The following is a 24,758-nucleotide window of genomic DNA, read 5'->3' on the forward strand; positions in this document are numbered from 1 at the left end:
AACAGGAATGTGGAATATGTGGCTAATGGAAAAGTTCTTGAAAGTGTGGATGAGCAGAGGGATCTAGGTGTCCATGTACATAGATCCCTGAAAGTTGCCACCCAGGTTGATAGGGTGGTGAAGAAGGCCTATGGAGTGTTGGCCTTTATTGGTAGAGGGATTGAGTTCCGGAGTCAGGAGGTCATGTTGCAGCTGTACAGAACTCTGGTACGGCCGCATTTGGAGTATTGCGTACAGTTCTGGTCACCGCATTATAGGAAGGACGTGGAGGCTTTGGAACGGGTGCAGAGGAGATTTACCAGGATGTTGCCTGGTATGGAGGGAAAATCTTATGAGGAAAGGCTGATGGACTTGAGGTTGTTTTCGTTAGAGAGAAGAAGGTTAAGAGGAGACTTAATAGAGGCATACAAAATGATCAGAGGGTTAGATAGGGTGGACAGTGAGAGCCTTCTCCCGCGGATGGAAATGGCTAGCACGAGGGGACATAGCCTTAAACTGAGGGGTAATAGATATAGGACAGAGGTCAGGGGTAGGTTCTTTACGCAAAGAGTAGTGAGGCCGTGGAATGCCCTACCTGCTACAGTAGTGAACTCGCCAACATTAAGGGCATTTAAAAGTTTATTGGATAAACATATGGATGATAATGGTATAGTGTAGGTTAGATGGCTTTTGTTTCGGTGCAACATCGTGGGCCGAAGGGCCTGTACTGCGCTGTATTGTTCTATGTTCTATGTTCTATAGAGTCGGGACAGTGTCCGGGATGGAGCAGGGCAGTGTCCGGGATGGAGCGAGGCAGTGTCCGGGATGGAGCGGGGCAGTGTCCGGGTGGAGCAAGGCAGTGTCCGGAATGGAGCTGGACAGTGTCCGGAATGGAGCTGGGCAGTTTCCGGGATGGAGCGGGGCAGTGTCCGGGTGGAGCAAGGCAGTGTCCGGAATGGAGCGGGGCAGTATCCGGGTGGAGCAAGGCAGTGTCCGGAATGGAGCTGGACAGTGTCCTGGATGGAGTGGGGCAATTTCCGGGATGGAGTGGGGCAGTGTCCGGGATGGAGAGTGGCAGTGTCCGGGATGGAGTGGGGCAGTGTCCTGGAAGGAGCGGGGCAGTGTCCGGGTTGGAGAGGGGCAGTGTCCGGGTTGGAGAGGGGCAGTGTCCGGGATGGAGCGGGGCAGTGTCCGGGATGGAGCCGGGCAGTGTCCGGGATGGAGCGGGGCAGTTTCCGGGATAGAGTGGGGCAGTGTCCGGGATGGAGCTGGGCAGTGTCCGGGATGGAGTGGGGCAGTGTCCGGGATGGAGCTGTGCAGTGTCAGGGTTGGAGCGGGAAGTGTCCAGGATGGAGCGGGGCAGTGTCCGGGTTGGAGCGGGGCAGTGTCTTGGACGGAGTGGGGCAGTGTCCGGGATGGAGCGGGGCAGTGTCCTGGATGGAGCGGGGCAGTGTCCGGAATCGAGCGGGGCAGTGTCCGGAATGGAGCGGGGCAGTGTCCTGGATGGAGCGGGGCAGTGTCCTGCATGGAGCGAGGCAGTGTCCTGGACGGAGTGGGGCAGTGTCCGGGATGGAGCGGGGCAGTGTCCGGAATGGGGCGGGGCAGTGTCTGGTATGCAGCGGGGCAGTGTCCGGGATAGAGTCGGGGCAGTGTCCGGGATGGAGCGGGGCAGTGTCCGGGATGGAGCGGGGCAGTGTCCGGAATGGGGCAGGGCAGTGTCTGGGATGCAGCGGGGCAGTGTCCGGGATAGAGTCGGGGCAGTGTCCGGGATGGAGCGGGGCAGTTTCCGGGTGGAGCAAGGCAGTGTCCGGAAAGGAGCTGGACAGTGTCCGGAATGGAGCGGGGCAGTGTCTGGAATGGAGCTGGGCAGTGTCCTGGATGGAGCAGGGCAGTGTCCGGGATGGAGCGGGCAGTGTCCAGGATGGAGTGGACCACTTCCGTTATGGATCGGGGCAGTGTCCGGACTGGAGCGGGGCAGTGTCCGGGATGGAGAGGGGCAGCGTCCGGGATGGAGTGGGGCAGTGTCCGGGATGGAGCGAAGCAGTGTCCGGAATGGAGCCCAGCACTGTCCTGGATGGAGCTGGGCAGTGTCCGGAATCGAGCGGTCCAGTGTCCGGGATGGAGCAGGGGAGTGTCCGGGATGGAGCGGGGCAGTGTCCGGGATTGAGCGGGGCAGTGTCCGGGATGGAGCGGGGCAGTGTCCGGGATGGAGCGAAGCAGTGTCCGGAATGGAGCCCAGCAGTGTCCTGGATGGAGCGGGGCAGTGTCCGGAATCGAGCGGTCCAGTCTCCGGGATGGAGCGTGGTAGTGTCCGGGATGGAGCGGGGCAGTGTCCGGGATTGAGCGGGGCAGTGTCCTGGATGGAGCGGGGCAGTGTCTGGGATGGAGCGGGGCAGTGTCCGGGATGGTGCGGGGCAATGTCCGGGATTGAGCGGGGCAGTGTCCGGGATGGAGCGGGGCAGTGTCCGTCATGGAGCGGGGCAGTGTCCGGGATGGAGCGGGGCAGTGTCCAGCATGGAGCGGGGCAGTGTCCGGGATGGAGCGTGGCAGTGTCCGGGATGGAGCGGGGCAGTGTCCTGGATGGAGCGGGGCAGTGTAGGGCTGGAGGTTGGGGGTTGGGGGGGGGGTCCGTGCCGAGGAGGGGGATGGGAGGGCAAGTGAGTTGGTCCACCTGGCCAGGTGCCAAGGGGGAGGAGGATGTCGCGGCCCCACGGCAACGGAGGCACCCGAGGGCGCCCCATGTGTACCGGCCCCGGCAGTCATACCAGGACCTCACGGACCGGGAATGCAGGAGGAGACTCCGGATGAGCCGGGAAACCGTGGCACACATCTGCCACCTGCTGGCACACCTGTCACTGCGTGGCACTGGCGGGGGACACCCTCTCCCCGTGTCCGTCAAGGTTACGGTGGCCCTGAACTTTTATGCAACGGGGTCATTCCAGGCACCGAGTGGGGACCTGTCCGGCATATCGCAGACATCGGTGCACCGGTGCATCCGGGCAGTGACAGATGCCCTATATGCCATGGCGCACCGCTACATCCGCTTCCCCGTGGGCCGGGCCAGCCAAGATGCCCGTACCGTGGGCTTCTCTGCCGTTGCCGGGTTCCCCATGGTCCAGGGCGCGATCGATGGGATGCACGTCGCCGTGCGGCCACCTGCAGATAACAGGGCCGTGTTCACTAATAGGAAGGGGACCTATTCGATGAACGTACAGGTGGTCTGCGACCACCGCATGATGATCCTGCACGTCTGCGCCCGTCACTCAGGCAGTGTACACGACTCATTCGTGTTGTCGCGGTCATCCATCCCCGGCATGTACGAGGGACGCCATCCCCGGCTGAGGGGCCGGTTGCTGGGCGACAGGGGCTTCCCATTGCGATCGTGGCTGATGACGCCTATACGGAGGCCACGCAATGAGGCGGAGAACCGCTACAATGATGCCCATGTAGCGACAAGGGGAGTGAACGAGAGGTGCTTTGGCGTGCTGAAGATGCGTTTCAGGTGCCTGGACCTCTCTGGGGGCGCCCTCCAGTATCGGTCAGATAGGGTCGGCCGCATCATTGTGGTGTGCTGCGTCCTGCACAACATAGCCCAGCAGAGGGGCGATGTGCCGCAGGCAGAGGAGGGCGGAGTGGAGGAGCAGCAGGAAGAGGCCCAGTCCTCCCCAGATGAGGGGGATGGGGGCAATGGTCAGGGCAGACGGGGTAGACACAGGCGGGTGGCTGTCCACCATTACTGGCTGGCCCAGCGGGCACGGGACAGACTGATAGACGCCCGCTTCACTGACTAGATGGGCGTGGGAATCGGGTAGTATGGCCACAGACCGCACACCATGGCAACAGCCGACCACCCACACCCCCCATCCATCCACCCACCCAGCACCCTCACCCCCCTCCCCAACCCCACCCACCCGCATGCACACCACCCCCCCCCCCCCCCCCCCATTGCCAATCCACCTGCGGCACAACGGGCCGGGCTCACACAGTTGCGGGTGGACGCGTGTCTATTGCAGGCCATGGAGGATGATGACAACCCGCCCTGCGGTGAGCTCCTGGCTCTACATCGTTGGACTATGTCTGACCCATGGCCACAGTACCACCATCCACCCGGACCATCCCTGCATGCGGCTGTGACACTGCAGCGCACGGTCCCGTCCTCTGCCCGGGGGATGTTGATGGCGGCCCAGGGGGAAGGGGGCAGACTCACCTGGGGCTGAGGTAAGACCACCCCTCGCACACACACCCCTCGCTCAACGTACATGACACCCCCGCACACTTTGGAGAGAGCACAAAGGCAGCTTCGGTAGGTGTAACATTGACTTTAATAACCAAACGAGTTCATGCACGTGCCCTAGCCCCTAAAACTGATCTGTGCCCTGCACCCGTGCCAACTTACTCAGTGTCTAATTGTTTGGCCTTACGGGCCCTTTGACTACGTCTACGTGGTTCCCCAGACGGTACAGCAGAACTGGAGGTGGACTCCTGTGATTCCTGCCCTCTGACACTGGATCCCTTTGGCGGCCGTTTCCTGGGGCGTCCTGGCCTAGATGGGCCAGGCTGCGGCCCGGGCGACTGGGATGGCGAGCTGATAGCCTGTCCTGCCCGTTGCCCACCCGATGCACCTGGGACGGAAGGGGGGGAGTCCGAGGTGTCGCGGTGTACCGGGACCTCCCCTACAGAGGGAGCCGGTACGGACCACACCACCTCCTCCTCCCTCGGGGTGCCCGATAGCCCCCAGGCCTCTACATGGGTGGGGGATGCGAACGGACTGGCCATCCGACGCCCCCCCGACATCTGGTGCTGCCAGTCCTGGAGGCCCGTGCTGGTATCGACAGGGGTCTGCAGGTTTGCAGCCATGGAGCCCAGGGAGTTGGCAAACCCTGTCTGTGACAGTGCGACGCCGGCTCGCACATGGCCACTGGCGCCGATGCCCTCAGCGATGGCCTGCAGAGACTGGGCCATGGCCTGCAGAGACTGGGCCATGGCCTGCTGAGACTGGGCTATGGCGTTGAGCGCCTCTGCCATCTGGCGCTGGCACTGGCTCATGGCCTCCTGTGAGAGGGCAGCCATTTCCTGGGCCACAGACGCCGCCTGCACGGAAGGCCCCAGGCCTCGCAAACCGTTCCCCATGTCTGACACCGTCGCACCCATTGCCTCCACCGCGGACGCCACCCGTGCGGTGTCGGCCTGGGTGGCATGCATGACCGGCACCATCCCAGCTCCTGGACGCGGGTGGACTCCTCCACCTGCGACCGCAGCCGCCGCAAGCCGCCCGTCACCCTCTTCGCTCGTCTCCGGGTCGGTGGTTGCATCGGATCTATGTGTGGGTGTGGTAACTGCAGGAACCCGGGATCCATCTGGGCGGCAGATGTTCGCTTGGGCTGGGCTGCCCTCCAACCGCCCGGTCCCTCTGCTGCTCCTACCTCCACCTGCTGTACCGGGACGGCTGTGTTGTGCGCACCAGTGAGTGTACCAGACGCCTCATCACTAAAGTGCCCAACCGTGGTGTGTGTTTCTGCGATGGTGGAGGGTGTTGGTGACAGCAGTGGCGTTGTGTCGTGCTCTTCGTCCCACTCTGAGTCCATGGCACTTTGGGGTGGGGGTTTGTCTCCACCCATCCACTCTGAGTCACTGTCCGGTATTTCGTCTTCCTGGGTAGTGCTGTCCCGGGTTGGGGTGTCCTGGGTAGTGGTGTCCTGGGTAGTGGTGTCCTGGGTAGTGGTGTCCTGGGTAGTGGTGTCCTGGCTCGGATGTGACGGGGGCCTGTGGCTGCCCCCCTCGTCGCTGGGTGGTCGCTCCCGCACGTGACGGGGGTGTCGTCTCCCTGTTGCTCCACGTCTCTCCGTTTCCCGTGGTCTCCGAGGGGCATCCTGCGGGCGTCGCATGCTGGAGGGTGCGGGTCTCTCCGTCTCCTGTGGTCTCCGAGGGGCATCCTGCGGGCGTCGCATGCTGGAGGGTCCGGGTCTCTCCGTCACCCGTGGTCTCCGAGGGGCATCCTGCGGGCGTCGCATGCTGGAGGGTGCGGGTCTCTCCGTCTCCTGTGGTCTCCGAGGGGCATCCTGCGGGCGGTCTGCATCTGCGGGGATGAGTGCCTGGACGTTTGGTCCTGCGAGACACAATGAATCATGCATGGTTAGACATCAGGCAGTGATCAGGTGATACGGGGGAGGGGGATATAGGGGAGGGGGGATATGGGGACGGGCTGTCGGTGGCTCACTCGCTAGTACGCCCCCGACCTCTGCATCAGCAACCTCCCAGTCCTCAGGTCCGCCAGCCAGTTCCAGGGCCCTTTCCTCGTGTACGGTCAGTGGCCTCTCATCAGCGGGCCCTCCTCCAGTCCTCACATGCTCCCTATTGTTGTGTGCGCGCTTCTCCTGTGGGGGGTGGGGGGGCAGGGGTAAAAGGTAACAGTGTTAGGCAGGTATATGAATGCACGCCATCGGTTGCGCGTGCATTGCAGAGGTTAAGGTTAGGGCTGGATTCACTTGGGGATATGGGGGATATGGGGGAGGGGGGATATGGGGGAGGGGGGATATGGGGATATGGGGGAGGGGGGATATGGGGGATATGGGGGAGGGGGGATATGGGGGATATGGGGGAGGGGGATATGGGGGATATGGGGGAGGGGGGATATGGGGGAGGGGGGATATGGGGGAGGGGGGATATGGGGGATATGGAGGAGGGGGGATATGGGGGAGGGGGGATATGGGGGAGGGGGGATATGGGGGATATGGGGAGGGGGGATATGGGGGAGGGGGGATATGGTGGATGGGGGATATGGGGGATATGGGGAGGGGGGATATGGGGGAGGGGGGATATGGGGATATGGGGGAGTGGGGGATATGGGGAGGGGGATATGGGGGATATGGCGGAGGGGGGATATGGGGGAGGGGGGATATGGGGGATATGGGGGAGCGGGGATATGGGGGAGGGGGGATATGGGGGATATGGGGGAGGGGGGATATGGGGGAGGGGGGATATGGGGGAGGGGGTGAGGGGGGATATGGGGTATATGGGGGAGGGGGATATGGGGGATATGGGGGAGGGGGGATATGGGGGATATGGAGGAGGGGGGATATGGGGGAGGGGGGATATGGGGAGGGGGGATATGGGGGAGGGGGGATATGGGGGAGGGGGGATATGGGGGAGGGGGGATATGGGGGAGGGGGGATATTGGGGAGGGGGGGATATGGGGGGGATATGGGGGAGGGGGGGATATGGGGGAGGGGGGATATGGGGAGGGGGGATATGGGGGAACGCTCACCCTGCCTGCTCTGACGAGGTCGTTCACCTTCTTGTGGCACTGGGTGCCTGTCCGTGGTGTTAGGGCCACAGCGGTGACGGCCTCTGCCACTTCCCTCCACAGACGCCGGCTGTGGCGTGGGGCAGCTCTGCGGCCGTGCCCGGGATACAGGGCGTCCCTCCTCTGCTCCACCGCGTCCAGGAGCGCCTCCACATCGCGTGACTCGAACCTCGGGGCTGAGCGACGGCCAGCCATCCAGTCGGGTGTTGCGGTCGGGTGTTCCGGTCGGGTGGGTGGGAGCAGCGCGGCCTTATGAGCCGTCACGCCGTGCGGCGCATATGGCGCTGCACGGCGTGAACCACTGCGCAAGCGCGGATCCCGTTACGTCGCTGCTAGCCCATTTCGGGCCGGAGACTATCGACCCATTTTTCCGACGTGACGCAAGTCGGATTTGCGCCGTTTTTTGCACCGATCGGCGGACTTTCCGCCGATAACGGAGAATTTCGCCCCTTACCTTAGGTATTGGAACATCTAATTTCTTGTATTTTCTTTGCAGGAGAAGGCATCCCAGAATAACAGTGACAGGAGGGAGAGCCTTTAATATCTAACACTACAGGAGGAGGAAGTCCTAGAAATGCTTGGAAGGATGACCAGTCGGGAAGTGGGAAAACTGCTGCACTCTCGGGCTTCGTGAGTTCCTTCCCATTACTTGCTGACAGTACCGTGTGTATTGAAACTAGAATTATAGGAGTTTACAACATGGAAACAAGCCACTCAGCCAAGGGTGTCAATTCTCGCTCATTCCTAGAATTAACCAATATTATTAATCCTATTGCTCTGCCGTCTGCCTGTAGCACGCTCATTTTCAAGTGTTCATCTACTCTTCATTGAGATAATGATCTCTGCCTCAACATCCTGTGGTAAAATACTCACTCTAACATCGCATTGTAAAGAAATATCTCTTAACTCCCAATCTTTGTTCACAGTGACCATTTTAAAATGGTGTCCCTCACTTTTTCACAACTATTCATCCCCAATCACTCCAATCATAACCTCATTTCGTTTCTGAAAAAATGTCACTTAAATACCCACTTCTGTGGAAACATTTCCAGCGTCTCGAGCCTCTGCACATGATAGTTTTTCAATCCTACCGTCATCCTGGAGAATGTGTCCTGCATACTCTCTGTGACTTTTAGAATGGGTGGGATTCTCCGATTGCCAATGCCAAAATCACATTCGGCGATTGGCCAGAGAATCCTTTTTCACGCTGAAATCGGGGGCGGTGCCATTTTTCGAAGGCTCCGCCTCATCAAAAATAGCGTAATCACTGAGTCCACTGCACGCTGTCAGGACGGCCTCAGGATGTCAACCGAGGCCCTCCCCTGATGGGCCGACTGCCCAACGGCGTCGGTCGCGTGTCCTCTCAATTTGCACCTTAACAACAGGTCTGGTACCATAGAATTTCTACATCACAAATTCCAATAGAGGCCTTTAGGCATTAAAAACCATGGATTCTGACTTGTAGTGTCGGATGAAGAAAACAGGCCATTTAATGTTGCTATAATGGTTGATGATCAGAAGGCTTTATAATGAATATTTAAAGCTGATATTGGAAGATTGATTAGTGTGCCTATTCAAATTGGTCATAATATTTATAGTTCTCGCTGTGGTATATGCCATCATGACGGTGTTCTGCTCTGGCGGAGACGGAAAGCACCAGAACATTTAAAGATTCCTTTGTTGTAAAGTGACAGGAATGCCACATTCCCTCTCTCCTTGTAGCAAACAGAATTTCTGGCTCAACAATTAGAGGGAGTGTTGAAATCCAGTTTCTCAATTCCGCACTGAAATCACAACAACTTCACCCAGCATGGGCTTAAAGGTGAAAATGGGAACTCTGTGTCGCAGTGAGAGGAGGCAACGTCAATTTATAGCCACAGAAATCACCAGAACTGAAAAAGACAAAGGATTTAATGATGGTGCCAAGAAAGACAGACGTGACTGATAATATCTGAAACTTGAGGAATGCTAATTACTGCACTGTCTGGATTTCCGTACAGCCTCTTATACCCAGAGTATTCTCAACTTAATTGAATTGTGTTTAACCCGCAGCATTGTTGTGTTTAAATATTTAAATATTTTATTTGAATGAAAATGAATGAAGTAAAATAATTTGGGTTCTCCAGGGGGAGCAGAATGAAAGAAATAAACAGGAACTGGTCAGCCTCGGATAGCGCTGAGTTGGGCCATTGACCTTTTTGTGTGATCCATTGGCAATGTTTGGTTGCCCTCGTCAGTGAAGAGGCTGCTGTGATTTTGAGGTTAAAGATGACCGGCCGACCTGATTGAGGCCTCAAGGTTGGGCCAGAGAGGCTGCTGGATTGCAAACTCTGTTTGACATTTCTTCAAGTGTCAGTTTCTCCTGCCCCCACACACGTCAACCCTGCTCACGTAGGCAGTGTGGAGCTATGGATGTTCCCAGGAATAATTTTCACGGCTATGGGGAAGGAGCAGTCGTACCAATTTCACAGCCCTGGTACAGGAATGACGGACTGAATGGCTTCCTTTTATGGTATACAATTCTTTTGTTTCTTTATCGTAAGAGCTGAGAGCTTCTTTTTTCTTCTTCTGAGTAACGTTTCTTTGTCGCCCAGTCAGAAGTTTGGCTCGAATACACTTGAGTAGTGGTCATTTCAGCAAGTTATCTTCCCAATAAGTGCAGCTTTGGTGGGAATCAAACCAACACCAGGAAGAAGTGCAGGGAGCTCAGTTCAGAAACTTAATTGCCACAGAGTAAATTTAAATTCTGGCAATCATAGGTTGGATTGTTTAAGAGGCTTGTGTTAGCATGGACATTCATCCAACCAGTGCATGAAATTAATCCAGTTTAATAAATTTGTGACACAAAAATATAAGATTAGAAGGTCAGATTATTCAGCCAACCAGCCAGTTAAAGTTGGTTTTCTAGACTTGTGCTTCAGGAAAATAACTTCCTTTCACCTCAACATGGAGCCCATGTCCTTCCAGAGTCTTCACTTTGAGTCTGTGTACTCTACATTTAGCACAGTTGGCAAGTTACCCACCGTGTAAGGAGTTACATGTAGATCACAGCCCGTTCTCATAGGTTTGATATTTCTCTTCACAAAACTAATATGAGCTTTCGTTACTGAAACTTTCCATTTGGCTTCCTCACTGTCTAATCTTGCCTCTTCATTCTGCTGTTTCTTCACAAAGATCTTCTTCCACCTCACTGCTTCCCTTACACCAATAACTAGAAAACAATTATTGAACAATCAGGGCCGGGATTCTCCCCTCCCCGGCGGGGCAGGGGAATCCGGCATAATGGAGTGGTGGGAACCACTCCGGCATCGGGCCGCCCCAAAGGTGCGGAATTCTCGGCCCCTTTAGGGGCCAAGCCCTCACCTTGAGGGGCTAGGCCCGCGCCGGAGTGATTTCCACCCCGCCGGCTGGCGGGAAAGGCCTTCGCCGGGTGACACATGCGCGGGAGCGTCAGCGAATGTTCACGGCATCCCCGCGCATGCGCAGGGGAGGGGGTCTCTTCTGCCTCCGCCATAGCGGAGACCATGGCGAAGGCGGAAGAAAAAGAGTGCCCCCACGGCACAAGCCTGCCTGCCGATCGGTGGGCCCCGATCGCGGGCCAGGCCACCGTGGGGGCACCCCCCGGGGCCAGATCACCCCGCGCACCCCCCAGAACCCCGGAGCCTGCCCGCGCCATCTGCTCCCGCCGGTACGGTAGGTGGTTCAATCCACGCTGGCTGGCGAGGGTTGGCAGCGGCGGGACTTCGGCCCATCGTGGGCCGGAGAATCGCCGGGGGGAGCCCGCCGACCGGCGGGGAGTCGGAGAATCGCGCCCCATATTTTCTATCTTTAATAGCGAGTAAGGTGATATCCCTTCCACTGTCCCATGCAGACTGTTTTACACAGTACGGGACACTGGGTCCATTCACAATTTCTAGGCTGTCTGTAACAGTCGAGGGAAGGTGGCCATTGTGCAACCAGACCCCAACAATGGCTAGGACAGAAAGCCCAATATTTTATTTTAATTTTGTAAGACTGTGAGGAAAGAATACTTCGCTCCAGGAGTGATTTCATGAAGAAATAGGAATATGGTATATTGAATCAAACTTTATTGCGGACACAGAATTAAAATAGCTTACAATTACCCCTTAAACAATATTACTCAATACAGTGAATACAATACCCTCAATTGCTATCTTTATTCCCACTCGAACAACAAAAAGAACCATTTCAGCTCTCAATCCACCGTAAATGCCATTGGCATTCAGGAATACCTGCTGCACAGAGATGTCCTTTGAGAAATAGAGATCCTTTGATACTGTTTTAAAGAAAAGATCTGACTCCTGTCAGACCCTTGCAGAAACTCTGGCTTTATTTCTTAAGAAACTGTTTCAGTGGGTTTGTTCACCTTTCCACCAACACTGCTCTTCTGTCTGCAGCCATATCTTTTAAATGAACTTCAGAGAGAATAAATTGCTTGAGTTCTGTTCATGGCTCCAGCTAGAACTCCACTGACCTGCTTTCTGCAAAATGGCTGTTGGCTCCACCGAGTAGCGACATCATCTTGCCAAGCTGAAATCTAATAAACCCCACAGGGAATCTCCTTATTCCAAACAAAACTGCATTCACTCAAGCTTTTCATGATGGTTAAATTGCACCCCTGGTTCCGAAAACCTTAGTTGTTTTTCAAACTAGGATTTATTTTAAAACAGGACTGCAGCAGTCAAACACATTGGGGCAGCACGGTAGCATAGTGGTTAGCACAATTGCTTCACAGCTCCAGGGTCCCAGGTTCGATTCCCGGCTTGGGTCACTGTCTGTGCGGAGTCTGCACGTTCTCCCCGTGTGTGCGTGGGTTTCCTCCGGGTGCTCCGGTTTCCTCCCACAGTCCAAAGTTGTGCAGGTTAGGTGGATTGGCCATTCTAAATTGCCCTTAGTGTCTAAATTGCCCTTAGTGTTGGGTGGGGTTACTGGGTTATGGGGATAGGGTAGGGGTGTGGGGTTGGGTAGGTTGCTCTTTCCAAGAGCCGGTGCAGACTCGATGGGCCAAATGGCCTCCTTCTGCACTGTAAATTCTATGATTCTAATCCAAACTTTTAACCCTTACTTCACCAAATAATTCAATGCAGCTGAGATCCAGAACTAGGGGTCACAGTTTGAGGATAAGGGGTACGTACACCTTTTAGGACTGAGCTGAGGAGATATTTCTTCACCCAGAGAGTGGTGAATCTGTGGCATTCGCTACCACAGAAAGTAGCTGAGGCCAAAACATTGTGTAATTTCAGAAGGAATTAGGTATAGCTCTTGGGGCTAAAGGGATCAAGGGACATGAGGGAAAGGCAGGATCAGGGTATTGAACTTGATGATCAACCATGATCATAATGAACTGCGGTGCAGGCCTGAAAGGCCGAATTATGTCCTATTACTTCTATTTCTATGTTTCTATTCCTAAACTCATCACACAGGACATACACATCTCCATAAGGAGCTCTGTGTGAGAAGGGTATGCATCATCAAAGAGACAATGGACAACCATGCCAGCAGCTGCCACCTGTTATATACATCAAAAAAGATACCGCTCATCACCTCCTGCCATCTCAACCATTCTCGACACTTCAAAGGTTGCAGCTGTAATTTCTATTCCATTTGCACAGGCTGTCATGACTGTGTTCACCTAAGGCTGACAGAAATGGAAACCTGCTGACTTATAGCAGGGTCAATGCTGCTTTCCGCTGTTTGGCGGGAGTGTCACCGGCTCCAGCAGGTCCGCTTTGAGCTCCCTGGAGCAGCGCTGGATAACCTCCTGCTGCTCCTGCGCCCACTGCGTCCATGCTGCCTGGCCCCGCCCACTGTCATCGGTGGGGGTGCAATACTGGCTTAGGTAGTAACCAAATGTCCCCTTCAGCCCCCCCATTGCATCCTCAGAACCCACCACTTCGCCCAACTTACTCCTCTGGGATCCTCAAGTCCCCCCCTCACCCACCTCTCATGGACAAGGCCCCATTGGCCCTGACACCTGGCATTGGCAACCTGGCATCTGGGCATCTAGGCACTGTGAGTCCAGGCCCCAGGCAATATCAGGGTGGCACTGTCAGGTTGGCCAAGTGGCAGTGCAAAGATGCCAGGCTGGCAGTACCTGCAGGAGTGCCAGGGTACTGCTGTACCCAGTGCCCAACCATCCGTGGCCTCAACTCCCCAGCAGGATCCCACGAGGTGCTACCCTGATTGGTTCATGACTTTGTGAACTAGTACCAAACAATGCCTGGTGGAGGCCTTGCTGGCGAAGCCAGTGAATCCCAGGTGAATTGGGTGAGCACATATATAAATGAGCCTAGTGGTTCATTGGGGCAGCACGGTAGTGTTATGGGCGAGGCGTTTTCAGAACCCCAAAATGTATCATGGAGTTCAACCAACCTCCCCCTTTAATGGATTTGTTGCTTTTCCTAGCACACGGCTTGTTCCCTAGGTGTGGGATTACAATTATGGACACGTGGGTTTTTAAACACAAAACAATGTTTATTCCATGAACTCAACTTAACATCTTAAATAAACATTGGATCTCTTAACACCCCTTACTTCAAAGATAACTCAGAAAATATTGCAACAGTAAATATTTCCTCAAAATGTTCCTTCAAACTTCCAAGAGACTTAACACCTTTAAACAGAATCACATCAGATTAAAGGATTTACTATTATGAGTTTAAATCACCCAAATGATCCAGAGATAGTCTTTCATGGCAGAGATCCAGCTCACTGCAAACACAGATACTCCCAAGCTCCTTTGAAACTGCAGACTGCAGCTCTCTGGAAACACACAGACACACACAAGCTGCTTTTTAAACTTCAGCTCTCTTGGAACACACAGACACACACAAACTGCTTTTTAAACTGCAGCTCTCTGGAAACACACAGACACACACAAGCTATTTTCCCAACTCAAACTTCAAAATGGCTGATCTAAAGCCCAGCCCCACCCACTCTCTGACATCACTGTTTTCTTAAAGGTACATTGCTTAAACATCCATGTCTTAAAGGTACTCTCACATGACACCTCCCCCCAAGAAAAAAAAATAAACCATCAACTTCAAGATGGTTTCATTTTTCACTTTTGCACCATCCACTAAGAAATGCACACAGTAAATATACATTTTCATTTAAAGAAAACAACACCCTCAAAGAGGTATAAGAATATAGTCCATTTTTCTTCATTCTTCTTCCTCCAACCAAAATCCTTCTTGATTGACAATCTCTGCACGATCCATCCATTCCTCTACGCCTCGGCATTTCTCTTTATAATAAGATACTTTAGTTCAATCTGACCACAGAGCCCCTTGCAATTCTCCAATACAGGAGTATTGGTGATCACAGCTTTCAGGCAGTCAAATGCCTGTTGAAAGTCCGCTGTCCCTTGAAATTTTTGACGTTTGACTTCCGGTTGCGGCTATGCAGAACTAAGTCGCACTTTCGGCAGCTCCCGCTTGGAACGGACTTTTGGGCTCTTTTCTGGGCCCCCAACGGAATATTTTCGACATTTCCCGGTGTGGGGAAGAAGACTGCAACATTCCCCTGACAGTGTATGGCTTGGACCAGGAGCGGGGCGACTAAAAAAGTGGTGGTGAAGCCAAAGAAAGTGTGAGGGAAGAAGAGCAAGATGACAGTGGGCGGGGCCAGGCAGCATGGACGCAGTGGGCGCAGGAGCAGCAGGAGGTTATCTAGCGCTGCTCCAGGGAGCTCCATGCGGACCTGCTGGAGCCGATGAAGGCTTCTATTGATAAGCTGCTGGAGACCCAGACGGCCCAGGGAGTGGCGATCCGCGGGGTCCGACAAAAGATCTCAGATAACGAGGACGAGATCTTGGGCCTAGCGGTAAAGGTGGAGGCGCATGAGGCGCTCCACAAGTAATGGTAGGAACGGTTTGAGGAGATGGAGGATCGGTCGAGGCGGAAGAATCTGCGGATCCTGGGCCTCCCCGAGGGGCTGGAGGGGTCAGACGTGGGGGCCTATGTGGTCACCATGTTAAACTCGTGATGGGAGCGGGGTCCTTCCAGGGCCCCTGGAGCTGGAAGGGGGTCCATAGAGTGCTGGCGAGGAGGCCCAAGGCTAACGAGCCGCCGCGGGCAGTGTTGGTGCGGTTTCATCGGTTCACTGATTGGGAGTGCGTACTCAGGTGGGCCAAGAAAGAGAGGAACAGCAGGTGGGAGAATGCGGAGGTTCAAGTATATCAGGACTGGAGCGCGGAGGTGGCGAAGAAGAGGGCCGGGTACAACCGGGCGAAGGCGGTGCTGCACAGGGAGGGGGTGAAGTTTGGCATGTTGCAGCTGGCCGTCTGTGGGTCACCTACAAGGACCAGCACCATTATTTTGAGTCCCCGGAGGAGGCGTGGGCCTTTCTTCAGGCCGAGAAGCTGGACACAAACTGAGGGTCGGGATGAGGGGTCGGGCGTGGGGAAGGTCGGGGATTGCTGTTGTTGTGTAACATTTTGAGGGGTGGTTCTTTGTTCTTGTTCAGTTTTGGTTCGGTGAGGGTGGTTAGGGTGGTTTGGGCACTGTTTTAGTTGGGTCTGTCGGGTGGGCTCTTGGAGGGGGGCAAGTAAACGGAGTACGGGGTGGATGGCCGGTAGGGGCGATGGGGCCCCGCTGGGGAGTGTGAGGCCCGAGTCGGAGGTGAGGGGACTGGGCCTGTAAAAGGAGCTGCGACAGAGGATGCGGGGCCAGGCAGGTGGAAAGCGCAGGCTTTTTCCTGCGCTGAAGGCTGGAGGGGGTGGGGCTTGGGATGGAAGGGGGAGGCGGAGAGCCTGCTGGTGGGTAATGGAGGGGGAGGGGAAGTCCCACAATGGGAGGAGTCGAAGGAGAGGCAGGAGCCGCCGGGGTCAGTGGGAGTGCAATGGGGGGAGCAATGCAGCTAGGAGGGGTCCTAGCTGGAAGATGGGGGGTGGGGGAGGGGCGGTGGGGGGAACCCTGTTGCTGCTGGTTTGGTCAAGGGGGAGCTGGAGCGAGTAGAGGGTGTTGGGACGGGGGTCTGCCTCCGTGGGGAACGGGCCGGGCGTGGGGCGCAGGCGTGTGGCTGGCCGAGGAGGGGTTATGGCTAGTCGGCAGGGGAGGGGGGCAGGTTGCCCCCTGATCTGGCTGATAACTTGGTACGTAAGGGGGCTGAACGGGCCGGTTAAGCAGGCCGGGGTGTTCACACACCTGAAGTTGTTAAAGGCGGATGTGGTCATGCTCCAGGAGACACATCTGAAGGCGGCAGACCAGGTAAGATTGAGGAAGGGATGGGTAGGCCAGATGTTTCATTCGGGGCTGGATGCCAAAAATCGGGGGGCGGCGATCTTGGTGGGAAAGAGGGTGTCGTTCGAGGCGTCGAGCATTGTGACAGACAATGGCGGCAGATACGTAATGGTAAGTGGTAAGCTGCAAGGGGAAAGGGTGGTGCTGGTCAACGTGTACGCCCCGAACTGGGACGATGCGGGTTTTATGCGGCGCATGTTGGGTGGGATCCCGGACTTGCAAGTGGGGGGCCTGATAATGGGGGGAGACTTTAACACGGTGTTGGGCCCGGCACTGGATCGCTCCAGGTCTAGGACGGGTAGGAGGCCGGCGGCGGCTAAAGTGCTGAGGGGGTTTATGGATAGATGAGAGGGGTGGACCCTTGGAGATTTGCAAGGCCGGGGGCTAGGGAATTTTCATTCTTCTCGCACATTCATAAGGCCTATTCCCGGATCGACTTTTTTGTTATGAGCAGGACGCTGATTGCGAAAGTAAAGGATACCGAGTGCTCAGCGATAGCCATTTCAGATCACGCCCCGCATTGGGTAGACCTAGAGCTGGGGGAGGAGAGGGACCAGCACCCGTTGTGGCGCTTGGTGGTGGGGCTGTTGGCGGATGAGGAGGTGAGCGAGTGGGTGCGAAGAAGCATAGAGAGATACCTGGAGGCCAACGATAACGGGGAGGTCCGAGTGGGGATGATCTGGGAGGCGCTGAAGGCGGTGGTTAGGGGAGAGCTGATCTCCATTAGGGCCCACAAGGAGAGGAGAGAGCAGAGGGAGAGGAAGAGGTTGGTGGGGGAGATGGTGAGGGTAGACAGGAGGTATGCGGAGGAACCGGAGGAGGGACTGTTGAGGGAGAGGCGTAGCCTCCAGGCCGAATTCGACCTGTTGATCACCAGGAAGGTGGAGGCGCAATGGAGTAAGGCCCAGGGGCGATTTATTAATATGGGGAAAAGGCAAGTCGGATGCTGGCGCATCAGCTTCAGAAGCGGGACGCAGCTAGGGAGATCGGGGGAGTTAAGGATAGGGGAGGGAGTGTGGTGCGGAGTGGGGTTGACATCAATGGGGTCTTCAGGGACTTTTATGAGGAACTGCATCGGTCCAAGCCCCCACGGGAGGAGGGAGGGATGGGCCGCTTTCTGGGCCAACTGAAGTTCCGAAGGTGGAGGAGGGACTGGTGGCGGGATTAGGGACCCCGATTGGGTTGGAGGAGTTGACCAAAGGGATAGGGAGCATGCAGGCGGGGAAGGCACCGGGGCCAGACGATTTTCTGGTCGAATTTTGCAAAAAATATGTGGACCTGTTGGGCACGTTGCTGGTTAGGACCTTCAATGAGGCACGTGAGGGGGGGGCGTTGCCCCGGACGATATCCCGGGCACTGATTTCCTTGATCCTGAAGCGGGACAAGGATCCCCTGCAGTGTGGGTCTTCCAGGCCGATTTCATTGTTAAATGTAGATGCCAAGGTGCTGGCGAAGGTCATATTGACGAGGATTGAGGATTGTGTGCCGCAGGTCATCCACGAAGACCAGATGGGGTTCGTGAAGGGGAGGCAGTTGAACGCGAATGTGCAGAGGCTCCTGAACGTTATTATGATGCCGGCGAGGGAGGGGGTGGCGGAGATAGTGGCAGCGATAGACGCTGAGAAGGCCTTCGATAGGGTAGAGTGGGGTTACTTGTGGGAGGTGCTGAAGAGGTTCGGGTTTGGGGAGGGGTTTGTCAGGTGGGTTAGGCTGTTGTACGAAGTCCCAATGGTGAGTGTGGCCACGAACAACAGGAGGCCTGAGTACTTTCGGTTGCATCGAGGGAGAGGCAGGGGTATCCCTTGTCCACCCTGCTCTTCGCGCTGGCGATTGAACCCCTGGCTATGGCACTGAGGGAGCCGAGAAACTGGAGGGGGCTGGTGCAGGGTGGGGAGGAGCATAGGGTGCCGCTCTATGCGGACGACTTGCTGCTATATGTGGCGGACCCGTTGGGGGGAATGCCGGAGGTAATGAGGATCCTCAGGAAGTTCGGGATTTCTCAGGGTACAAGTTCAACATGGGGAAGAACGAGTTGTTCGTGGTTCACCCAGGGGACCAGGAGAGGGGGATTGGCGAGCTCCCACTAAAAAGGGCGGAGAGGAGCTTCAGGTATTTGGGGGTCCAGGTGGCCAAGAGCTGAGGGGCCCTGCATAGACTTAATTTCACGAGACTGGTGGAGCAACTGGAGGAGGAGTTTAAGAGGTGGGACGCATTGCCGCTGTCCCTGGCGGGTAGGGTGCAGTCAGTCAAAATGACGGTGCTCCCAAGGTTTTTGTTCCTGTTCCAGTGCCTCCCCATTCTTATCCCGAAGGCCTTTTTTAGGCGGGTCAGCAGGAGCATAACGGGGTTTGTGTGGGCGCGAGGGACTCCGAGGGTGAGAAGGGTGTTCCTAGAGCGGATTAGGGATGGGAGGGGGCTGGCGCTGCCCAACCTCTGTGGGTACTACTGGGCCGCCAATGCGGCGATGGTGCGTAAGTGGGTGATGGAGGGGAGGGAGCGGCATGGAAGAAGCTGGAGTCAGGGTCTTGTGAGGGTACGAGTCTGGAGGCGCTGGCAATGGCGCCGCTGCCGCTCCCTCCAAGGAGGTATACCACGACCCCGGTGGTGGCGGCTGCCCTCAAGATTTGGGGGCAATGGAGGCGGCACAGGGGGGAAGCGGGGGCCTCGGTGTGGACCCTGATACAGGGGAACCACCAGTTTGTCCCAGGGAGAATAGATGGTGTGTTTTCGGGGTGGCACAGGGCAGGGATAAGAAGGTTGGGGGACCTGTTTGTGGATGGGACGTTCGCGAGCCTGGGTGAGCTGGAGGAGAAGTACGGGCTCCCCCCCGGGAAACGCCTTTAGGTATCTACAGGTAAGGGCGTTTGCCAGGCGGCAAGTGGTGGAATTCCCGCTGCTGCCGCCACGCACGGTACAGGACAGGGTGCTCTCGGGGGCGTGTGTTGGAGAGGGGAAGATCTCGGCAAAATACCAGGTGATGCAGGAGGAGGAGACGGCCTCGGTGGAGGTGCTGAAAGGTAAGTAGGAGGAGGAGTTGGGGGAGGAGATCAAGGAGGGGACGTGGGCAGATGCCCTAGGGAGGGTGAACTCTTCCTCTTTGTGCGCGAGGCTCAGCCTCATACAGTTTAAGGTGCTGCACAGGGCACACATGACCGGGACAAGGATGAGCCGTTTTTTTGGGGGTGAGGACAGGTGTGTTAGGTGCTCAGGGAGCCCAGCAAACCACACCCATATGTTCTGGGCATGCCCAGCGCTGGAGGAATTTTGGAAGGGCGTAGCGAGGACGGTGTTGAGGGTGGTAGGATCCAGGGTCAAACCGGGCTGCGGGCTTGCAATTTTTGGGGCTGCAGAGGAGCCGGGAGTGCAGGAGGCGAAAGAGGCCGGTATTCTGGCCTTCACGTCCCTGGTAGCCCGGCGAAGGATTCTTCTTCAGTGGAATCCGGGATCAACGATATGGCGGGGTTTATTAAATTGGAGAGGGTGAAGTTTGCCTTAAGGGGATCGGTGCAAGGGTTCTTCAGGCGGTGGCAACCGTTCTTGGACTTCCTGGCAGAACGGTAGACAATGGTCAGCAGCAGCAGCAACCCGGGGGGGGGGGGGGGGGGGTCTATTTTATTTCTGTTTGTCTATACTGGGGGATCTGAGGGGGTGTATATATTTGCTATGTTTGCTATGTGTTTCGGCGGGTGTTAATTTATTATTTATGTATGGGGGGAGGGGGCCACGGGGTTGTTTTGTTTTGTTTTGTATTTAATTCTATTGGGTTCCTTTTACATTTTGTTGTTGATATTTTGTGAAAACTTTAATCAAAAGTATTTTTTCAAAAAAAGAAATTTTTGACGTTTCATCAGTGGAGTAATCACGCCACAAAACTTCAGCACAAATGTTCGATCAAATCCACTCATGCTAAGAAATCGCATTATTTCCCTTCGTCTTGAGGGTATCGGAAACTCTGCAAGGAAAGTGATTTGGGCTTCTCCAAATTCACTTTCGGCTAGTTTCATCACCAAACCCGCCACCTGAGGTCGATCGAAAAACTGCTTACGATGTTTAAAATGCTCTTTCCATGTCTGGAAGTTGAAAATAAATGCAGATTGTCCCACTTTCTCAATGCAATCCTTCAAACGTGGGATAGGGTAAGAGTCTGTTCTTGTAACAGCATTCACCTTTCGCTAGTCCACAAACAACCATTGGGTACCATCTGGTTTAGGTACCATCACTATGGGTGAGCTCCATTGGCTGCAACCCACTTCAATTATGCCATTTGTAAGTATACTCTCAATCTCTTTGTTAACCTGTGCCAATTTTAAAGGATTAAGTCTATATGGATGTTGTTTGACAGGAACAGCATTTCCCACATCTATATCATGCTATTCTAGTACTTCCCAATTTATCTCTACAAACTTGCCCATGTGATATCAATAACTCTTTCAGGTCAGTTCGATTTTCCTCTGGAAGGAAACTTAACAATTCATCTCAATTTTTAAGAACATCCTCCTTTTCCAATTTAATTTGAGGTATGTCAAATTCACAGTCATCTGGATTTGGTTCGTCACTTTGAGTTAGAATCATTAAAACCTCCTTTTTCTCTCCTTCCCTTTCAAAGTACCTTTTAAGCATATTCACATGACACACTCGGTGTGTTTTCCTTCTATCTGATGTTTATACCACATAATTCACCTCACTTAAGTTCCTTTCAATCTGATACGGTCCAAAAACCTAGCTTTTAAAGGCTCCCATACCACTGGTAACAACACTAAAACTTTATCCCCACTGGCAAAACTACAAACTTTGGATTTCTTGTCCGCTACCCGTTTCATCACATTTTGTGCAACTTTCAAATGTTGTCTAGCCAATTCACCTGCTCTATTTCATCGTTCCCTAAAATTTGACACGTAATCCAATAGTGTAATTTCCGATTTCTCACCCACCAATTTTTCCTTAATCAATTTAAGTGGTCCTTTACCTCATGGCCAAAAATTAGTTCAAAAGGACTACATTTGGTAGACTCATTAGGTGCATCGCTAATTGCAAACAATACGAATGGAATTCCTTTTTCCCAATCCTCTGGATAATCTTGACAATACGCCCTCAACATTGTCTTTAATGTCTGATGCCACCTTTCCAACACTCCCTGCGATTCTGGATTCAGTTGATTTAAATTGTTTTATTCCTAAGCTATCCATAACTTCTTTGAATAACTTTGAAGTAAAATTTGATCCTTGATCCGATTGGATTTCTGTGGGTAGTCCATATCTAGTAAAGAATTTAAGTAACTCCTCCACAATCCTTTTAGCTGTAATATTACGTATTGGAATGGCCTCTGGAAACAGAGTAAACACATCCATTACAGTCAAAAGATATTGATTCCCACTTTTTGTTTTAGGAAACGGTCCTACACAATCAATTAGGACCCTTATAAAAGGTTCCTCAAATGCTGGAATGGGTATTAAGGGTGCTGGTTTTATCACTGCTTGAGGTTCCCCTATCACTTGACATGTAAGGACGGATATTGAACCTTAGCCTGTGTGACATGTGTGACATGATTGACGAAATTTAACTACATCTGGGCAGCACGGTAGCATGGTGGTTAGCACAATTGCTTCACAGCTCCAGGGTCCCAGGTTCGATTCCCGGCTTGGGTCACTGTCTGTGCGGAGTCTGCACATCCTCCCCGTGTGTGCGTGGGCATCCTCCGGGTGCTCCGGTTTCCTCCCACAGTCCAAAGATGTGCAGGTCAGGTGGATTGGCCATGTTAAATTGTCCTTAGTGTCCAAAATTGCCCTTAGTGTTGGGTGGGGTTACTGGGTTATGGGGATAGGGTGGAGGTGTGGATCTTGGGTAGGGTGCTCTTTCCAAGAGCCGGTGCAGACTGGATGGGCCGAATGGCCTCCTTCTGCACTGTAAATTCTATGATAATCTCTGATAATTTTATGTAGTCCAGGCCAATAAAAATGTTTCTGGAATTTAGCTTGAGTTTTCCTTATTCCCAAATGACCTCCCACTGGTACCTCATGTGCATCTCGCAACACCTCCTTTCTATACCCTACCGGCAATACTACTTGATGAACTTCTGCCCACTTTTCTTCTGCCTGCATATGTACAGGTCTCCATTTTCTCATCAAGACGTCATTTTTACAGTAATAACACTCTGGTATACTCTCAGGTTCCTCTTCCGTATATGCTTTCTGATATATCCGTTTTATTTCTCCATCTTTCTGTTGTAACTCCGCCAATTTTCCTGAACTAAAAATATCCACCTCATCCTCCACCTGTTCTTGTTCTTTTTCAACCATCTGATCAAAAATAGTTTCTGATAATTGCACTTCAACTTCATCTTCACTCTTTGATTTCTCCTCTTGTCTTAACCTGTGACTTTGCGACCTTGTTACTACACAATCCGGGAAAAATCCCAGGATATTCGTCCTTCAACCCTTCAGTTGTCTGATTTTCCACTGGCTTATCAACCACAGTAGGCATCACTCCCACCTGCGATCCAGCTATATCATTACCCAAGATAAACTGTATTCCTGGACAAGATAGTTTATCTATTACTCCTACTACTTCATCACTCTTCACTGGACTTTCCAACCTTACCTTATATAATGGAACGCTACTCCTCTCACCCTGAATTCCATATATCACCACCTTTTCTGGCAACATTCTTCCCAAACTACATAATCCCTCATCTCTTACCATTAAAGATTGACTAGCCCCTGTATCTCTTAAAATTGTAACTTCTTTCCCTGCTCCTCCTGATACACATGAGTAATCTTTACCCACACAAGTAAATTCTTTAAATACATCTGGCACCTTTTTCACAATTTCTTCTTGAACACGCTGTACAATCGTTTGCACCTCCTTCGCTTCCCTTGGGCTTTCCTTTACCACTCTAACAAACCCCACTGTCTTATCCTGTTTTACCACATCAGCCTTCCCAGTGCTTTGCTTCAACCACCAACACCGTGACTTTACATGGCCTAGTTTATTACAGTGAAAACATCTGAAACTTTTCACTTCTTTTCCACCCTCCTGGATTTCTTTTTTAATCTGAGGTACACTCTCTTCATTGTCTCCCATCAGATCACCTTTACCTTTACCACTTGAGTATTTCTCATGTCCCCAGTTTCTATCCCTCACTAGCTGAAACTGATGACAGAAACCAATCTTTGGTTTCTGAACTAATTCATAATCATCTGCCATTTCTGCTGCTAATCTCGCAGTTTTAACCCTCTGTTCTTTCACATGTGTTCTCACTACATCAGGAATTACATTTTTAAACTCCTCCAAAAGTATAATTTCTCTGAGAGCTTCATACGTTTGGTCTATTTTCAAAGCCCTTATCCACCTATCAAAATTACTCTGTTTGAGCCTTTTAAACTCCATGTATGTTTGACCACATTCTTTCCTTAAATTTCTAAACCTTTGTCTGTAAGCTTCAGGCACCAGCACATATGCACTTAAGATGGATTTCTTCACCTCCTCATACGTTCCAGATACCTCCTCCGGTAGTGAAGCAAACACTTCACTAGCCCTACCTACCAGCTTTGTTTGTATCAGTAATACCCACATGTCCTGTGGCCATTGCATTTGTTCAGCTACCTTCTCAAATGAAATGAAAAAGGCTTCTACCTCCTTCTCGTCAAACCTTGGCAATGCTTGGACATATTTAAATAGATCCCCACCACATCTTCCACTATGACGCTCTGTCTCATTATCCTCATCCATCTCCTCCAACTGTACTTGTCCCTTTGCGTCTGCCAATTTTAACTGATTTTCATGTTTCAGAGCCATTTTCCCAAGTTCAAACTCTCTCTCTTTTTCCCTTTCCTCTCTAACTCTTTCTTTGTTTCTTTCTTCTCTCTCCTTTTCTTTTTCCTCTCTATCGCTTTCCCTTTCTTTTTCCGCTCTCTGTCTTTCATATTCAAGCCGCTTTAATTCTTTCTCATGTTCCATTTATTTAATTTGCAACTGAATTTTTGCCACTTCCCAAGAGTCAAACTCTATCTCAGGCAACTTTAAATGCTTAACCACCGCCATAATTACTTCATCTTTTCGCATATTGTCAGGTAATGTTTACTGCAATGTTTTGCCAGACCCAACAGTCTGCTTTTGGTCTCTGTCCGTAAAGTACTGCGTGTGACAGTCTCCACCCCCAAAAACCTCTGAGCCTCTGAAAGAGCCATTGTCCACAATACACTCCCCACTTAAAC

At 53.4% G+C, this 24,758-nt stretch overlaps 1 protein-coding gene across 3 annotated transcripts in view; it reads left to right on the top strand.

The window, feature by feature from the left end:
• Nucleotides 1-24,758, top strand: part of LOC140386630 (SH2B adapter protein 2) — a 262,836-nt gene that overhangs the window by 71,311 nt on the left and 166,767 nt on the right. For all 3 annotated transcript variants that reach the window (XM_072469121.1, XM_072469120.1, XM_072469124.1), the window contains exon 2: nt 7,779-7,912. The gene's annotated coding sequence lies outside the window, so the exon portion shown is untranslated. The remainder of the gene's footprint in view (nt 1-7,778; nt 7,913-24,758) is intronic.

Source organism: Scyliorhinus torazame, chromosome 12 (genome assembly GCF_047496885.1).
Source record: "Scyliorhinus torazame isolate Kashiwa2021f chromosome 12, sScyTor2.1, whole genome shotgun sequence".
NCBI lineage: Eukaryota > Metazoa > Chordata > Chondrichthyes > Carcharhiniformes > Scyliorhinidae > Scyliorhinus > Scyliorhinus torazame.